Source organism: Lepus europaeus, chromosome 5 (assembly GCF_033115175.1).
Source record: "Lepus europaeus isolate LE1 chromosome 5, mLepTim1.pri, whole genome shotgun sequence".
Taxonomy (NCBI): domain Eukaryota; kingdom Metazoa; phylum Chordata; class Mammalia; order Lagomorpha; family Leporidae; genus Lepus; species Lepus europaeus.
The window spans coordinates 112,518,669-112,538,926 of NC_084831.1; the positions used below are offsets into that span (position 1 = coordinate 112,518,669).

General features: G+C 38.6%; 1 pseudogene; it reads left to right on the top strand.

Moving 5' to 3' along the window:
• The first annotated feature begins 6,230 nt into the window (after positions 1-6,230).
• Positions 6,231-6,317, top strand: LOC133761238 (small nucleolar RNA U3; annotated as a pseudogene).
• Positions 6,318-20,258: the final 13,941 nt, after the last annotated feature.

Here is a 20,258-nt window from a genome sequence, read left to right on the forward strand (position 1 = left end):
CAGGATCAAGTAGTTACTTATCAATAGATACATGAATGCAAATGGCCTCAACTCTCCAGTTAAGAGATACAGACTGGCTAAATGGATTAAAAACAAGACTATCTATTTGCTTGTTACAAGAAGCACACCTAACCAACAAAGATACACGTACGCTGAAAATAAAAGGGTGGGAAAAGATATTCCATGATAATGGGAAAAAGGGCTGTGTAGCCATCCTAATATCAGACAAAATAGACTTTAACACAAAAACTGTTAAAAGAGACAAAGAAAGACATTATATAATGATTAAAGGATCAATAAACAGGAAGATGTGACTATAATAAATGTATATGCACCCCATTAGAGAGAGTAGCTATTTAAAAAAACTGTTAACAGATCTAAAGGGAGACATAGACATTGATACATAGTAATGGGGGACTTCAACATCCCACTTTCATCAATGGATAGATCTATCAGATAGAAAATCATCAAAGAAAGAACAGAGCTAATTGACACTATAGACCAAATGGACCTAACTGATATGAGTAGAACTTTTCACCCCACAGTTGCAGAATACACATTCTTCTCAGTGGTGCATGAACTCTCTCAAGGATAAACCATACACTAGGCCATAAAGCAAATCTCAGTAAATTCAAAAAATCAGAACCATACCATCCACCTTCTCTGATCACAATAGATTGAAGCTCAAAACCAACAACTCAAGAATTTCAAGAATGTATGCAAACACATTGAGACTGAACAACATGCTTCTAAATGAACAGTGTGTTTTAAGAGAAATCAAAAAAAAATTCTGGAAATGAATGAAGATGACAATACCTAATAACAAAACTTATGGAATACAGCAAAGCAGTGTTAAGAGGGATGTTCATAGCAATTAGTGCCCACATCAAGAAACTGGAAAGTCATCAAGTAAATGAGCTATCAATGCATCTCAAGAACCTAGAAAAACAACAAACCAAACCCCAAATTAGTAGGATGAAAGAAATAATTAAAATTAAGGAAGAATAAACAAAATTGAAACCAAAAGCAATACAAAAAAGCAATGAAATTAAGAGCTGGTTTTTTGAAATAATAAACAAAATTCATACACCTTTGGCCCAACTAAGCAAAAAAAAAAAAAAGAAGAAGAAGAAGAAGAAGAAGAAGAAGAAGAAGAAGAAGAAGAAGAAGAAGAGGAGGAGGAGGAGGAGGAGGAGGAGGAGGAGGAGGAAGACCCAAATTGACAAAATCAGAGAAGAAAAATGAAATGAAACAGATACCACAGAAATAAAAAGAATCATCAGGAATTAATACAAATAACTGTATGCCAACATGTTGGAAAACCTAGAAGAAACAGATAGATTCCTGGACACATACAACCTATCTAAATTGAGTCATGAAGACACAGAATACCTAAACAAACCAATAAACAAGACAGAAACTGAATCAGTAATAAAGATCCTCCCAAGAAAAAAATCCCAGGTCCTGATGGCTTCACTGCTGAATTCTATCAGACATTTATAGAACAACTAATTCTAATTCTTCGCAAGCTATTCAAGGATGCCCACTCTGACCATTGCTATTTAATATAGTGCTGGAAGATTTAGCCAGAATCATCAGACAGGAAAAAGAAATCAAAAGGATACAAACGGGGAAGGAAGAAATCAAACTATTCCTATTTGCTGAATATATGATTTTATAAACAGGGAACCCAAAATACTCTATAAAGAGACTATTGGAACTCATAAAAGAGTTTGTTAAAGTAGCAGGATATGAAATCAACACACAAAAATCACAGCCTTTGTATACACAGACAATGCCATATCTGAGAAAGAACTTCTAGGATCAATTCCATTCATAATTACTAAAAAAATATTTAAATACCTTTCACATAGAAGGCCTCTATGGTGAAAATTAAGGGGAAACCTATTGAAGTGAAATGGACACTATGAGAAACAGTGACTTGATCAGCTCTTGTCCTGACTGTTGATGTACAATGTAAATCTTTATGCATTTTAGTATTTTCTTATTCTAGTAAGGTGGTTGAACTCTGTCATTAACACACAATTATTCTTAGGTGTTTAAATTTTAACTGAAAAGTGATCCCTGTTAAATATAAGAGTGGAAAAAGAGAGGGAGGAGATGTGCAATTTGGGACATGCTCAATCGGACTTGCCCCAAATGGTGGAGTTAGAAATGTGCCAGGGGATTCCAATACAATCCCATCAAGGTGGCATGTACCAATGCCATCTCACTAGTCCAAGTGATCAATTTCAGTTCACAATTGATGGCTCTGATAGGTCTAAGAGTCAAAGGGATCACACAAACAACACAAGTGCCTGCTAATACTAACTGATAGAATCAAAAAGGGAGAAAAGGATCCAACATGGGAAGTGGGATACACAGCAGACTCATAGAATGGCAGACATCCTAAACAACACTCTGGCCTCAGAATCAGCCCTTAAGGCATTCGGATCTGGCTCAAGAGCCCATGAGAGTATTGTAGGCATGGAAAGCCAAGATACCATGGAAAAGAAAAAAAAAGAAAAAGACCTAAATGAAAGATCTCTGTGAGTGAGATCCCAGTGGAAAGAACAGGGCCATCAAAGAAGGAGGTACCTTTCTCTGAAGGGAGGAGAGAACTTCCACTTTGACTATGACCCTGTCGGAATAAAATCGAAGTCAGCGAACTCAAAAGGCTTCCATAGCCTTGGCAACTCATGACTAGAGCCTAGGGAGATTACTGACACCATGAACAGGAGTGTCAAATTGTTAAGTCAACAACAGGAGTCACTGTGTACTTACGTCTCATGTGGGATCTGTCCTTAATGTGTTGTCTAATGTGCAGTGATGCTATAACTAGTACTGAAACAGTATTTTACACTTTGTGTTTCTGTGTGGGTACAAACTGATGAGATCTTTACTAATTATATACTGAATCGATCTTCTGTATATAAAGATAATTGGAAATGAAAAAAAAACAACCTGGTGTTAAATTGGAAATGGCATAGAAAATTAATTAATTTTTTTAAAAAAGTATTATGTAGGATCTCTGTCTTTAATGTGCTGTACACTGTTATTTAATGCTATAACTAGTACTCAAACAGTATTTTTTTCACTTTGTGTTGCTATATGGGGGCAAACTGTTGAAATCTTTACCTAATATATACTAAACTGATCTTCTGTATATAAAGAGAATTAAAAATGAATCTTGATGTGATTGGAAGGGGAGAGGGAGCAGGAAAGGGGAGGATTGTGGGTAGGAGAGAAGTTATGGGAGGGGCGAAGCCATTGTAACCCATAAGCTGTACTTTGGAAATTTATATTCATTAAATAAAAGTTTAATAAATGAAAAAAAGATATTGTTAAAAAAAAAAAAAGAAATAACAGGGCCATCAAAAAAGGAGGTACCTCTCTCTGAAGGGAGGAGAGAACTTCCACTTTGACTATGACCCTGTCAGAATAAGATCAAAGTTGGCGAACCCTAAAGGCTTCCATAGCCTTGGCAACTCATGACTAGAGCCTAGGGAGATTACTGACACCATAAACAAGAGTGTCAAATTGTTAAATCAACAACAGGAGTCACTGTGTACTTATGTCTCATGTGGGATCTGTCCTTAATGGGTTGTCCAATGCGAAGTAATGCTATAACTAGTACTGAAACAGTATTTTTACACCTTGTGTTTCTATGTGGGTGCAAACTGAGGAAATCTTTACTTAGTATATACTGAATTGATCTTCTGTATATAAAGATAATTGAAAATGTAAAAAAAAAAAACCTTGGTGTTAAATTGGAAATTGCATAGAAAATTAATCAATTTTTTAAAAAAATATCATGTAGGATCTCTGTCCTTAATGTGCTGTACATTGTGATTTAATGCTATAACTAGTATTCCAACAGTTTTTTCACTTTGTGTTGCTATGTGAGGGAAAACTGTTGAAATCGTTACCTAATATATACTAAACTGATCTTCTGTATATAAAGAGAATTGAAAATGACTCTTGTTGTAAATGGAAGGGGAGAGGGAGCAGGAAAAGGGAGGGTTGCGGGTGGGAGGGAAGTTATTGGGGGGGGGGGAGCCATTGCAATCCATAAGCTGTACTTTGGAAATTTATATTCATTAAATAAAAGTTAAAAAAAAGAAAAAAAGAAATAGAAGAAGACATAAAAAATAGAAAAAATCTTCCTTGTTCCTGGATTTTAGGAATCATTATCTTCAAAATGTACATATTACCAAAAGCAATTTATAGATTCAATGCAATCTCAATCAAAATGCCAACAACATTCTTCTAAGATATAGAAAAAATGATGCTAAATTCATATTGATACACAAGAGACTCTGGATAGTTAAAGAAATTTTAAACAATAAAAATAAAGCTGGAAACATCACAAATCAAGACCTCAAGATATACTACAGGGCAGTTATAATCAAAACAGCCTAGTACCGGCACGAAAACAGATGTGTAGACCAATGGAGCAGAATAGAAAATCCAGAAATTAATCCATGAATCTACAACCAACTTTTTTTTAACAAAGGAGTAAATATCAACCCCTGGGCCCAAGATAGTCTATTCAAGAAATGGTGCTGAGAAAACTGGATCTCTACATTCAAGAGTATGAAACAAGACTCCTACCTTACACTTAACACAAAAATCCACTTGAAATGGATGAAAAACCTAAATCTATGGCATGATACTATCAAATTACCAGAGAACATTGAAACTCTACAAGACATTGGCATAGGGAAAAACTTCTTGGAAAAGACTCCAGAAGCACAAAGCCAAAATTAACAAGTAGGATTACATCAAACTGAAAAGCTTCTATACTGCAAAAGACACACTGAGCAAAGTGAAGAGACAACCAATAGAATGGGAGAAAATATTTGCAAACTTTGCGACTGACAAAGCATTAATTTCCATAATCTATAAAGAACTCAAGAAACTCAACAACCACAAAACAAACAACCTGGTCTAGAAATGGGCAAGGCAAAGGACCTGAACAGACATTTTTCAAGAGAGGAAATTCAAATGGCCAAGAGACACAAGAAAAAATGCTCAGGATCTCTAACTATCAAGGAAATGCAAATAAATTGTATTAAATGATTAAATGTTTAAATGCAAATCAAAACAACAATGAATTTTAACCTCACCCCAGTTAGAATGGTTCTCATACAGAAATCAACAAACAAAATGTTAGCAAGTGTGAAGTGAGAAGGGTATCTTAATCCACTGTTGGTGGAAATGTAAACTGGTGCAGCCACTGTGGAAGACAGTATGGAGATAGCTCAGAAAGCTGAATATAGACCTACCATATTCATAGCTGAATATGACCCAGCCATCCCACTCCTGCGAATTTATCCGAAAGAAATAAAACCAGTATATGAAAGAGTGATCTGTATCCCCATGGTCATTTCAGTTCAGTTTACAATAGCTAAGATATGGAATCAATGCAGATGTACATCAAGTGAAGACTGGATAAAGAAATTATGGCATATATACACTATTATGGAATACTACACAGCAGTAAAAAATGAAATCCTTTCTTTGCAAGAAAGTGGATGCAAATGCAAACCATTATACTTAGTGAAATAAGCCACTCACAAAAAGACAAATATCATATGGTCTCTCTGATCTGTAGTAAATAATAGAGTAATTAAAATGTAATCTATAAGGGGGCTGGCATTGTGGTATAGGAGTAAAGCCACCGCCTGCAGTGCCTCAACGCAGCTCTGGCCGATGTGGCCATCTGGGAAGTCAACCATTGGATGGAAGACCTCTCTCTCTCTCTCTCTCTCCCTCTCTCTCTCTCTTCCTTTGCCTCTCTGTAACTCTGCCTTTCAAATAAATAAATAAACCTTTTTAAAAAGTGTAATCTATAGGAGTTAAACTGACACTTTGAGATGCAATGATTTTGAATAGCCCTTACCTTGACTGTATAGGAATAATGTTTTTCTTGTTTGGTTGGTTATTTTCTCCTTTTTTTTCATACTAGTCAGTGAACTCTCTTCCTAGTATGGGGTTAATCTTATGAGTATAAAAATTAGCTGAAAATTGATCTCTGTAAAAAATAAGGAGGGGAAAGGAAGGGGAGAAGGAAGAAAGGCATGAATATGTGTAGGAGGGAGGTGGGGGGAAGAATCACTATGTCCCCAAATCTATATCTATTAAATGCATGAAGTTGTATTCTTTAAACAAAATAAAACAAACCAAAAAATTTTAACTTCATAAATTAATCTAAGTAAGATGCCATCGAGACTATACTTTCAGGGATCATTTCTATAGTTTGCTACTAAATAAGATACCATCAAAATATCATCTGTTTCTTTTTAATTAACAGATTTGTTCTTTAACCATCTTTTTAAAAATTTATTAACAACAATTATACATATTTATGTTCTACAGAAAAATATTTAAGTTCATGTATACAACTTGTACTGATCAAAACAGGGTCATCAACATTTCCCCTTCTCTAACATTACTTTATGATTAGAGGCATGGAGCTTCCTCCTTCTGTTTGCTCTTACAGTATCTAGTAGATTATTGTTAGCTATAGTCTCTCCACTATGCTGTGTAACACTAGGAAATTATTCCTTTGATCTAAATCGGATTTGTTGGTCACTATCCAAGCTCCTTCTGCCCACCCTCCATACCTTCTTTATAGCCTCTAGTAATTACCATTCTGTGTTCAGAGTGATGTATTTTTGACATAGATTTCTGGAGCTATCTCCTACACCTTCTAAATCAAGAACTACCATGTATAAAGTTAAAAATAATGAGTCTAGGGGCCAGTGCTGTGGCATAGCAGGTAAAGCCACTACCTACAGTGTCAGCATCACATATGGATGCCAGTTTGAGTCCCCGCTGCTACACTTCCAATCCAGGTCCCTGCTAATGTGCCTAGGAAAGCAGTGGAAGATGGCTCAAGTTTTTGGGTCCCTGCACCCACATGGAGACCCAGAAGAAGCTCCTGACTCCTGACTCCTAGCTCCTGGCTTTGGATCAGCCCAACTCCAGCCAGTATAGCCATTTGGTGAATGAACCAGCAGATGGAAGATCTCTTCCTCTCCCTCTCTCTTTGTAACTCTGCCTTTCAAATATGTAAGTAAATCTTTTAAAAAATGACTCCAGGGATGGGTATTTGGCCTACCAGATAAGATGCCAAAATATTATATCAGAATACTTGAATTTGATTACCAGCTTTGATTCCTGAATCCAGCTTTCTGCTAGTACAGACCTAGGAGGCAGAGGTGGTGACCCAAGTGATCAGATTTCTACCACCCATGTAGACGACCTGAACTGAGTTCCTGTCTCTCAGCTTTGGTCACAGCCATGCAGCTCTTTCAGGCATTTGGGGAGTGAACAGTAGATGGCTGCATTATCACTCTATCTCTTGGCCTCTCAAATAATAATAATGATAATGAGTCTAAGACACCAATGGAATCATAACAATGGTTAATATTTGTTTACTGTTTTAAATATGTGAATTGTTAATAGAAATAAATTTATTTAAGTTAAAATTCTGAGAGATAAAAGTAACTAAAATTATATTTTTTGGTTTTCAAATGAAAGAAGTCAAGTGTTTGATAAGGTTTTACTTTTTAAGGATAACTTATTCATGAATTGTATTTACAGCTAAGTTTTGCTTATTTATTCTATTTGAAAAGCAGAGAGATATAGAGACAGACAGACAGAGAGCCCTCCCATCCACTGGTTCACTCCCAAATATCTGCAACAGCTGGGGCTGGGCCAAGCTGAAGCTAGTAACCAGGAATTCAATCCAAGTTTACTACATGGGTGGCAGTGAGCCAGCTACTTGAGCCATCGCTGCTGCCTCCCGTGGTGCCCATTAGCAAGAAGCTGGGATTGGGAGTGGAGCCAGTACTCAAATTCAGGTACTCCCAAATGGAACACAGACATCCCAAGAAGCAGCTTAGCCACAACACAAAATTCCCACCCTTAGAGGTAGAGCTAAGTTTTGAACTCTAAATCAACTTTAGAGTGGAAAATGCACTAATATTGCAGAAACACTTACTATATCAAGTTACAATTTAGACAACAAAATCTCACTAACCAGAAAACCATATTCTTCCAACAGTAACATAACATAATATAATAAGGTTTTTTTTCTGCCCTCTATGTGAACACCTTTTCTTTTCTACTATATATGTTTGGGTGGCAGCCAGAACTACTCTCCAAGGAGGCTGAAAAAGCCAAATATTTGATATTTCAACCTCTGCTTTGGTATGGATGTAAGCACTTAACTTGCATTTAGTGACCAGATGTTTCAGTTCCAGACCTTGGGCATGAGCACTGGTGTGACAGAGAAGTGGCAGCAGGGCTGATCCTCTCTGGCAGCCCAGGTAAAAATGATGTCTCCACCAGAGTAAGGGCAGTGCAAGATGCAAGTATAGCCTTTGGTACTCCTGAGAGGAAGCAGTGGAGACCCCTTAAGCCTCTCATGGCATGGTTTTGGCTGTGTGACCTCCCTCATTCTTACCCATTTACAAGGTCCAGTTCTATAGTTCTCTAAGGATTCTGCAAATACCAAGTAGGCTTTTCAGAAAATATTTTCTTTGCCTAAATTCACTATATTATTTATTTGGTTATAATTATAAACCACAGGGCAGAAATATGCTTATATCTAATTAATAGCTATATAGCACAGGTTTAGTTTTATCTACCAAGAGTGTTGGACTTCTATCATGCCAAGTTGCACTCTAGTCATTTTGGAAAATGGCACTTGCATTGCAGAGTGGAAAGGTTTAGGAACCAATGCATTAAATTTTTCATTGATTGCTGTCATGTTCATGATATTTTGTGTATACTTTCACACTCTGCAGTAAAACCTTGCCTATGACCTGAAAGTTATGTACTTTCCTGTCTCTACTATGATTTTTAATGTGCTTCTAAAGTGTCCCATCCTGACAATCTTTTAATGTAAACAATAGTAGTTAAGGAGAAATTACCAGGTTTAATTTTATATATCAACACTCGCACTTTCTTCCTGCTTTCTTGAGGAAAATTTCTCCAGTATTAATGTTATGAATTAAATGGCTCTCATACGAAAAGAATTTCTATGAGTTTATACCAAGGTTTTTCATTTTTAGGATACTGAAAAAATAGATTTTCTGCAGAGTTTTTGGGTAATGATGACAATCTGAAGGATCAAGAAGAGCTGTCATTTTTTATGTTAAAGCAGTTAAGATTCTCCTGTATTCCCATCATTGAAGGGTGGAGGAAAGCAGGAGGATGATGCCATCAGCACCGTGTGAGGCCAGAAAATTAGTCATGACTTTAACAGATCAGACATCATCAAATAAACAGATTGTCCAGGACTTCAACACCATCTAATTTCTAAATTTAAAAAATGTGATAGGTTCTCATTGTTTGCTCAGACATGCATTTGAAGAATCTTCACATTCCTTCTTATACACACCCCAGGATTCTGACAAACGTGAAGTGGATGCATTAACTCAAGGCAAAACAACTTTATCTTTTCTGTGAGTAAACTTCGTGAAGTCAAGTCTGATGGAAGTCACTGCATTTCACTAACAACCATCTCTTTTTACATTAACATTATTCAGTCTCATATGATCAGAAGGTTATATTCACACACACACACACACACACACCGAGGAAAGAAAGTTTCCATACAAAAGTTGAAGCTGATGATTTTTTTTTTTTTTTTGCTTATGGCTTCTCTCAGGGTGTGAAATACTCTGATTCCGTCAGCCATGTGCCAAGTGAAATAAAAGACAGTATGATAAATACCTTTATCTTTCTGTCCCAGTTGTATTTTGCTATATCATATCATTCAATAAAATGTATTTTGAGTGGCACATATTTTGGTGGGATAAAAGTCTATCACTTTAGTCTGTAAAACTGGGTACAATACAAGAGAAGAAAGAGGGTGGAGTCTTCTAAATACGGGTTTCTGTGAGTATCTGAATACTGTAATTATATTCAACACTTGGCATTTTCTCAAACCTTATGTAGGACAAGCACTAAAATTTGGATCAAAACAAACATCTTTTAATTACATTTTTGATGAATTTTTCAAAGTACCCTCATATGTACTGAATGGAATAATATTTGGCCTTTGAAAAGGAAAATAAAGAAATCTGTTCATTTGCAACAACATGAATAAACTTATAGGATATTATCCTATATGATTGCATCACTGAATGAGGAGAAAGAGGGTAGAATCTGGGAAGCATTGGAGAAGAACTCAAAAAGAAGAAAAGAGTTGGGGCCGGTGTTGGGGCGTAGCAGGTAAATCCACCTCCTGCAATGCTGGCATCCCATATGGGTGCCAGTTCGAGTCCTGGCTGCTCCGCTTCCAATCAAGTTCTCTGCTATTGTGTGGGAAAGCAGTAGGAGATGGCCTAAGTCCTTCGGCCCCTGCACTAGTGTGGGAGACCCAGAAGAAGCTCCTAGATCCTGGCTTCAGATTGGTACAGATCCAGCCTTTGCGGCCAACTGGGGAGTGAACCAGCAGATGGAAGAACTCTCTCATTTTCTCTCTCTCTCTCTGCCTCTCCTCCTTTCTGTGTGTAACTCTGACTTTCAAATAAATAAATAAATCTTTAAAAAGAAAAAGAAGGCCAGCTCCACAGCTCAGTTGGCTAATCCTCCACCTGCGGTGCTGGTACCCCGGGTTCTAGTCCCGGTTGGAGTGCCGGTTCTGTCCTAGCTGCTCCTCTTCCAGTCCAGCTCTCTTCTGTGGCCCGGGGAAGGCAGTGGAGGATGGCCCCAGTGCTTGGGCCCTGCACTGCATGGGAGACCAGGAGGAAGCCCCTGGCTCCTGGCTTCAGATTGATGCAGCGCCATTTGGGGCGTGAACCAAGGGAAGGAAGACCTTTCTCTCTTTCTCTGTCTCTCTCTCTCTCTCTCTCTCTCTCTCACTGTCTAACTCTGCCTGTAAAAAAAAAGAAAGAAAGAAAAAGAAAAGAAAAAAAAGTTGAGGTAGGAATGAGGTAAACCAGGAGAATGTGATGATCCAGAACCCACACAAGAGAGGGCAGGGAAAAAGAAATAATGACGATTAGTGCCAACAGATGCAGAGTGGTTGAATAGGATGACAATTTCAAAATGTCCACTAATTTTCATCTAAGACAAATATGGTAACTTTAGATCAAACGCTGTCAGCAAAGGATGGGGTCCTGATGTGGTTCAAAGAGGGAGTGGAGGCAAGGAAATAGAGGCGGCCATTATGAATCATCCTTTTGAGAAACTTGAATGAATACACTTAGTGGATATTAGCCAGAAAAAAATTATAGTCAAAATAGCCTTGGTTTGGTTCCTAGGAACAGAAAAAACTGGTGGGGAGAAAAGCATTGGAGAAGTGTGAGCAAAATGAGGGAGGGTCTTAGAGGAGGGGTAGGAGGAATCACAGGACAGTAAATGGGATAAGCACCATTTCATCACCACTCAGCAGATTTCATCTCCCCCTCCTGCACAGAGAAGAGGCCAGGTTGGGACTCTGTCTACTTCCTGGTCCTCAGAGACATGTATATACTTCTCTCTCTGCCTCGTTCCCTTCCATATGTTTAGAAAATGTGTCTCACCTCATGAATAACATCAAGATCTGTACATATGGGTAAATAAAAATGTAATGAATGTCACATACATAATTATATATTCTAAAGAACAAGAGAAATAAATGGATCTGTAATGTAACTACATATATGTGATGCATCTTATTTCTGCAGTAATAGAGCAATCACAATGTTATAAAGTGTATCATTCTTCCATATAAATGAAATTTAAAGTGTTTAACCATTGGAATGATCTTTCATGTAAAATAGACAATTAATCTGTATTAACCATATAACCATATAACCTAATTAGTTAAGTAATCTAAAAAAATTCCAATTTATTTTATATCATATAGATACACCTTTAACTTTATATGACATAAGAAATGCAGCCAAGGGCTGGTATTGTGTGCTAGATGACACCAGCATCCTACCTGGAAGGCCAGTTTATGACCCAGCTGCTCTGTCTCTAATCCAGCTCCTTGCTAATGTGCCTGGGAAGGCAGAAGAGTATCATCTAAGTACTTGGGCTCCTGCCACTCATGTGGGAGATGGGGTGGAGTTTCTGACTACTGGTTTTGGCCTGGCCCAGCCACAACAGTTGTGGTCATTTGAAGAGTGAACCAAGGATAGAATAGCCTTTCCATCTCTCTCCCTTTCACTCTGCCTTTCAAATATATATGTAAATCTTTAAAAAAAGAGAGAGATACAACCAAAATTCAGATCATAGGCATGATAATTATGGGATGAAAGAAGTGCTTGACCTGTACTTTTAAACACTTTGAATCATTCTCTAAACACTTGGTAAGCAAGTGTTACCCAACTTTTGGCCAAATATATCAATAAAAATAAAAGCTGTGATACTCCAAGCTTTTAGTGATAGAATTCTCCATGATCAACATGGAATCTTTAGAATGACTACAGTATAGATGCCATATATCAACCTGCACCTACTCCTTCATGTATTCTGCAAATGTTCTACTACATGAAATGCTGAAATAGGGAGGGAAGATACAAAAATAAGTAGAAAGATCTTTCTGGTGAATTTGATATCTCATAGGAGTAAGAAACATGTTAATTGTTACTTCTAATAAAGACACACTATGTGACGCTGTGAGAGAACTGTATATAAAGAAACTACAAACCTATGTTAAAGCATTATATTATTTGCTGAAACATTTTACCTCTGGAAATCCACCTAAAGGGAATAACCTATAATAAAAGAAGAAAAATACTCAATGCAAAAGATAACCATCATATTACAATTTTAATGATAAAAATATTTTAATAGTTACCAACAATATCTATTTAACTATTAGTAACAGATAGGCTAAATTATATCATGATAAAAAATAACTCCCAAATTTCAGTGGCTCCACACAAATGGCACAACCTCTGGTGAACTAAACACATCTCCTTAACAGCTTTTCTCCAAGCAGTAACCCAAAATCCAGGCCCTTCTGTCATGAATCATTAGCTGTGATATTTTGAATACACGGGTTTCAGGGGAAGAGAAAAGAAGGCTGAAGGATCATACTGGATATTGTTAAGGATAAGTACTTAAAAAAGCCATGCACAATCTGGGTCACATTTCATCAGTTGTGATTCAGTCACATAGGCTGCCCTAAGCCCCAGTGTAACAGTAAAGGTCATTAAATGCAATCTTGTCCTATCTGGGGAAGACAAAACAGTGTAGGGAACACATAACCTAAGTGCTGTAACATAGAATTAACAAATTGGTCTATCTATATATGCGTTTATCAAGAGTTTGTAATAATATAAAAATGTTTTAATTATAATGCTCTGGAAAACTTTAGTATACAAAGATTGTATACTTGTGGTTGAAGAATTTCATATATAAAAAGAACTAGAAGGAAGTGTACTAAAATATTAACCGACATGAAAGGAAAATAATTTAAAATTTTCCTGTTTGAATTTTCACAATTTCTAAACAAATGTTACTTTATGATAGAAACAATTACATTTTAAATTTCTTGAAGAGAATATCATAGGGTTTGCTAAAGTTTTAGAAGTAACTACTAATTGTATACTCTGGAAAGACTGCGAAGAGGAACAAGGGACAAAAGCGGGCAGCACGTTAGGATTAAGTATCTTTGGGAGAGAAAAGCAACTGACACTGGATGTTTTAGCCTAGGGTTCCCATATGAGCATCAACAATCATTCACATAAGGGACTGGAGGCTCTTAGAGTCATTAAACCCTAGCATTTATACAAATGCGGAGAGCAGTGTGCAGAGTGACCTGATACAATGTCATCATGGATGAAGCTAAAGATATGTAAGACATTGTGTAAGGAAATATGTTGAGATCATTTTTCTCTGTCAGTGTAGTACTGAGTAAAGGAATGTATTATTTCCTTCATACTGCATCTCAGTGTTGCTGTGGATTCATTCTGAGAGGAGGAGCGTGGGAGTGGCAAGAGGTGTGGAGTCACCACACAGACCCCAGGAGTCAGGTGAAAGCAGGCCAGAGGCAAGCAGCCCACAGACTCGTTTATTTCAGTTGGTACAGCAGCTTATATAGCCAAGGCAGCCAATCTGGTCAAGGGGCAGTCTATGTCCTAACCAATCACAGCCTGTTGCCAGGCAGTTTCTGAAGCCATCCAATCACAGCCTGCTGCCAGTCAGGCTCCACTGTCATATGGTTTCCAAAGCCATCCAATAACAGCCTGTTGCCAGTTTCCATTCCCAGCGGCCATCTTGGCATGGCCTTCTCATTCCACCACATCTCAGGAGCCATAGCAAACATCCATGTGAATATCTGGAGATTCTGTTTCAGGTTTATTCCATTATGGGTTAGTTTTTTCCAGTGCACTGATTACATAAAGTATGTGTAATTAAAATCCTTCAAGGAACTGTGGAGTCCTATGTACTTGAAGTCCAGAATCAATAGACTTTTACACTATGGATTTGAGCTCATGAATGCATGAAATTCTTTCATGGGCATTGAGATACACTGCAAGTCTATATGGCATTTTTATTTGTGTATTCCTGTTCTACTTTCTTCTTCAGGAATGAAACAATCTACTTGTTTGTTTAAGCTTAGTCTTTCAATGTCAACTTAGTCTTCTTTCTCTGTTATATAATCCATTTAGACCATTTTCCTGCTTCAAATGTCTCTAGCCATTCCCTGATACTCTCCAAAATAATCTTCAAATGTTGCCTAGAGGAATATCATTCATCCGTCCATTTATGCATTCAATATTTGCTGCAGACATCAATGTTAAGCAATGTACAAGAGTTGGTGATGCATGGACCAATTACAGTTTACTAACATCTAGAGCTCATAGATTAATGAAGGTAGGAAAAATAAGAAAGTAAAAAAATAGGAATCAGCAAAAAGAAACATTAGCACAATATGGTAAGTATATGTAAAGGCACAAGATGCTTTAGAAACTTGTATGTAAGAAATGTAATGAGAACCATAAGAGTTAAAAAGGTGCCTGGGAAACAAAGACTCACTGAAGACTGAAAGACTAAGAGGGATTTTGTCAGATGCACTAGGTATAGGAGCAAGGAAGACAGTGAGAGGACAGAAAAGCACAGAGCTGTGAAAAAGCATGGCTTGTTTGGGACACTCATGGCTGCAACTAAAAAACTGCAAGAGAACATGGCAGGAAATGTCACTGAACAGCTCCCTAAGCCAAACTGGGTGCTAAACCTCTGTGTTTTTTTTAAAAAAATATTTTTATGTTTAGCTGGCATATAAAAATTGTGTTTATGGGGTGCCATGTGGTGTTTTGGTACACGTATACATCACATAATGTTTAAGTCAAGTAAGCATATCTTTCTCCTCGCCAGAATGTCATGGGTGTGGGGGAGAGTGGAAAAGTTCCAAGCTACAGGTCAGTATGAATAGGGAGGAAAAGTGAGAGCGCTGGCGCTGTGACAAAGGTCTAGCGAAAATTCCTACCCAGTAGTTGATACTGAAGTCTAAGGAGGTAAAGGGCAGTCTCAAAGTCAGTAGAGAACAGATCAGAGGCAGGAAGATGTTGTCTAAGGACTTTCACAGCAGCACAAGTCTCCTGCCATGTTTTACTTCATGTTAAATCCTTTCGCAACTACAGGATGGGGCTAGTGCTTCTTCTTTATCCCACATTCACCCCAAATCTGCCTAGACCAGAAACATAATCTGTAATATTAAAAGTACAGGAATGAAGGTGAGAAAATTCACCACTATTAAAAATTATATTTGTGCAACATTTTCATTTTCACCTCAAACAGACACTTTGCATAACAAAAGAGAGACTTTTGTGGCAGGTCCCTACCTTAGCGTTAACTCTCCTGAAGGAATCCCCACCCCAGCTTCATGGTGGTGTCTGGAACATCGCCCCTTTAGGAAAGGGAGAGACCAGACCTTAGCTCTTGTCTCCTCCATCTCCATTAAACCTTAGCCAGGCTCAGGTCTTATCATTCTTTGTCTTCCTCAGGGTCCAACACAGTGCGTAGTACCTTATTTCTTTAAAACAGCAATTATCTGTTAAAAAAATTTCCTTAGAGCTCACTGTAATATCTAAGTTTCAATATACATTCTAAGTCTGTTTTTTACTTTTAAGCAGACTTATTGAGCATTTCTATTTACACCTATTTATTTATTCAAAAGGTAGAGTGAAGAAGTAGAAGGAGAGACAGAGACAAACACACAGAGAAGGAGAAATTCCATGTGCTGATTCATTTCCCAAATGGTTGTTAACAGCAAGGTCTGGACCAGGTTGAGGCCAAGAGCCAGAATCTCTATTCAGGTCTCCCACATGGGTAGCAGGGACTCAAGTATTGGGCCATCCTCTGCTGCTTTCCCAGGCACCTCAGCAGGAATCTGGGTCGGAAGTGAGGTAGCTGGGTCTCAGACCAGCACTCTGATGTGCGATGCTGCTGTCACAAGAAGCAGCTTAACCTGCTGCTACGCTACACTGCTCCCTGAACATCGTTTCTAATAATGTTTTTCCAAGAGAAAAGTACTCTGGATCTTTCAGCCTTTCTTCAAATAAAGGGTCAGCTCATGTAACTGCCCAACAGGAGCTTGCGGTGTGCCATCTAGTGACCAGAGTGGACAATATATGCACCACATCAAGCATGTTTGACTTTAAATATATGCATTTTGAGTTCCGAGTAATAAGTAAAAGAAAAAGCAAAATTTTTCAAATTCCATGTGTATATTATTGCAACTGATGTGTATCACTCAAAAAATAAATTTTAAAAAGTTGGCAGACATTGACCTACTAAGTCCTAAGCATCTTTTTGACAGGCAGAGTTAGACAGTGAAAGAGAGAGACAGAGAGAGAGTTATAGACAGTGCGAGACAGAGAGAAAGGTCTTCCCTCCACTGGTTCACCCCCCTAATGGGCGCCACAGCCAGTGCTGTGTCGATCCGAAGCCAGGAGCTGGGTGCTTCCTTCCAGTCTCCCTTGTGGGTACAGGGGCCCAAGCACTTGGGCCATCCTCTACTGCCCTCCCTGGCCACAGCAGAGAGCTGGACTGGAAGAGGAGCAACCGGGACTAGAACCTGGGGTGCCAGCACCGCAGGCAGAGGATTAGCCAAGTGAGCCACGGCACCGGCCAAGTCCTAAGTATTTTTATAAAGTGTACAAAATACCTAACCCTGTGCTGACCCTTGCTGTTGCCAACAGGTGCTTATCACACACCAACACTGTGCAAGGTGCTGCAAAGAACACAAAAAGTCATTGCCTTGGTGCATAAAACATTTTTAAACAGCACCCAAATTCAAGGCAGCCCATGACAAATCACAAATATTTGATGTATACTTCAATGAACACATGAAGCCTCCAAGGTTGGAAAAGGTAAAGAGAAGAAAAAACAGGGTGCTACAAAGAAAAACACAAAAGCATCATTCATGAAGAATGAAGATGAAAAATATTAATGGTATACAAAGAAATTCAGACTCTAAAGTATCCCAAAGGAGGAGTGCCATTTGATTTAAAGTGCTTTTGACGGGGTAGGTAATGTACATAAATGAAAGGCATAACTCCTGTCATAAGATTGGAAATAGGATATGATTAAAATTAATTAATCCTAGATCAACACAACCATGTGTACAGTAGAGTATACCTAGCACGAAGTCATTTGGTCTGGCCCTGCCAAGGCAACTGTAAGTGGGACTTGAAATTCAGTCAATCTATAGCAGGCTAATTTTTTTTTTTTTGACAGGCAGAGTGGACAGTGAGAGAGAGAGACAGAGAGAAAGGTCTTCCTTTTGCTGTTGGTTCACCCTCCAATGGCCGCCGCGGCCAGCGCACAGTGCTGATCAGAAAGCAGGAGCCAGGTGCTTATTCTGGTCTCCCTTGGGGTGCAGGGTCCAAGCATTTGGGCCATCCTCCACTGCACTCCCAGGCCACAGCAGAGAGCTGGCCTGAAAGAGGGGCAACCGGGACAGAATCTGGTGCCCCAACAGGGACTAGAACCCGGTGTGCCGGCGCCACAAGGCGGAAGATTAGCCTATTGAGCCACGGCGCCGGCCAGCAGGCTAATTTTTAAGTTAATGATTTTGCATGATCTGCAAATTATATTATAAAAATACAAATGACCATTGGGGAAAAATTTTCCTTTCTCCAATCTAGAGAATGTCTGATATTTAGTGTTATATAGATAAACAGGAAATATATTGCATATTTAAAAAAAATATAGCACTAATGCCCTTGTGAGATGATCAGAATAGGAAATAGTTTTGATTTTCATGTAGTTTGTTGTCTAGGGCATGTTTTCTCTGTTTTCTTTTATGGGATCTCACATGGATCCTAAAGTTGAGGCTGAAAGCACCTTCAGGGTGACTGAGTGTATGTGGGGCACCCTTTACGCTAGCAATTGAACACCGGTTGCTAGGTAAACACAGGCCAAGGGATCCCGCTTTGGTGATGATGCTGGAGGTATTTATGATTTTCCTTTCACTAAGTAGGACACGTCAAATGACTTGGCATGATGAAGAAAAAGTATTAGTCTCAAATGACAAATAATTACCTGGCATTGGCTGAAATTCCTCTGGAAGGGTTACTAGGGGAATGCAAATAGCCAGAAGGCCTGTTACTTTAACATGTATAGTTTATCGAGAGAAGTAGAAAAAGGCATCATCTCACTTGTTAGCATTCAGAAATGAGGGATTCACCATGCCATGATACATGCTGCCATTCTTTAAGCTTGGCCAAGAGCAATGATTTTACTGGGAACATGTATTAAACTTCCTCATATAAGTTCTCTTACAATGCCTTACTTAACAAGTGAATATTAGTTTATTTTTAAAAAATTGCATCTATTTAAACCCAATTAAGTCCACCCAAAAGGTAGCTTTAAAGTTGGATAATTTTGAGTGCTTAATAAGATATTTTCCTTTGTATTTTGTCTGGGTTCATAAAAACATTGCCTTAGATTCATATTTTAAATCCAAATTTGAAGGACTATTTAGGTTCCCATTCAAAGAGATCCAATTAGCTCCCTCTTTCTGCCTCCCTCCAAAACAAAAGAAAAAGGCTGGGAGATATTCTCTATGATAGCAAAAATAGTGATATTTCAATCAATCTCCTGAAAGCATCAAAACAGTTATATTTTCATATCAAGTAGGTCAACTTCTCTTGGACATGTCCTCCTGCTACAGGCCTCTGGGCTTTGGCACTTGCTGCAGCCCTTGTCAGGACACTTTACCTTCTAGCTCCAACAGCTTTCTGGATATCCCTGACTCTTGAAAGGCTCATCTCAGGCATTTTCTTCAGGGTCACTCTCCTAATCACCACCGCCCTTGCCTCACCACTTTAAAGTCACCTGCTTTGCACACTGACATTATTATGATTCTTCTTGACTATAATGAATAAAATAAATAATTTTGTCAATAGTCATTATTCATCACTCATCACACAAAATGAAAACTCCACAAAAGGTGAATTTCTTCTCAGCTGTATCTTAGGGGGGGAATGGCACATTTCCTACCCTCCTAAGGGAGTCATGTCCCCTGTTGCCCCAGAAGAGAGCCCTGCCCACTGAGTGGAGCCTTGCATCTGTCCTGCTTGTCCACTCCAGATCTCCAGCCCCCAACAGAGCTACCTTCCCTGACCCACATTTGGGGCAAGTCCCAAGATGACCTTTTGTTCTTGCTGCTCACCTCTCATACTTTCAATTTGCACTCTGACTAGGACTTAACCTCTAACAAACGTCATCCCCAGAAAGCTGAGATCCTGTGAGCATAAGCCACTGTAAACATGAGAGCCTCCTATCTCCTGAACCAGGAGGGCAGCAAGTACCTGCACACTTTGGTTGTCATCTACAGCCATGAAACCCTGGAGGACAACCTCTATACTGAGTATACTATTACTGTTCAGGTTTTGTGGTAGGTATTTGAAGATTTCTCTTCCACTTTAAAGGCCTCTGGGATAGCCTGTTGCATCCTTTGATTCATGAGCTAAGAAGACCATCATACAACAAGGCTTCTGCCTTAAGAGATGAGGATATGTTTAAATCAAGAGAATAAAGACACATCATGATTTTTACACTTGATCTTAGCCAAAAGGCCGAGAAGCGATACATCTCATGATTTTTAAGAACATATACGTTCAGGGCTGGAGCTGTGACACAGCGGGTTAACGCCCTAGCGCGAAGCACTGGCATCCCATATGGGCACTGGTTCGAGACCCAGCTGCTCCACTTCCAATCCACCTTTCTGCTATGGCCTGGGAAAGCAGTAGAAGATGGCCCAAGTCCTTGGGCCCCTGCACCCACGTGGG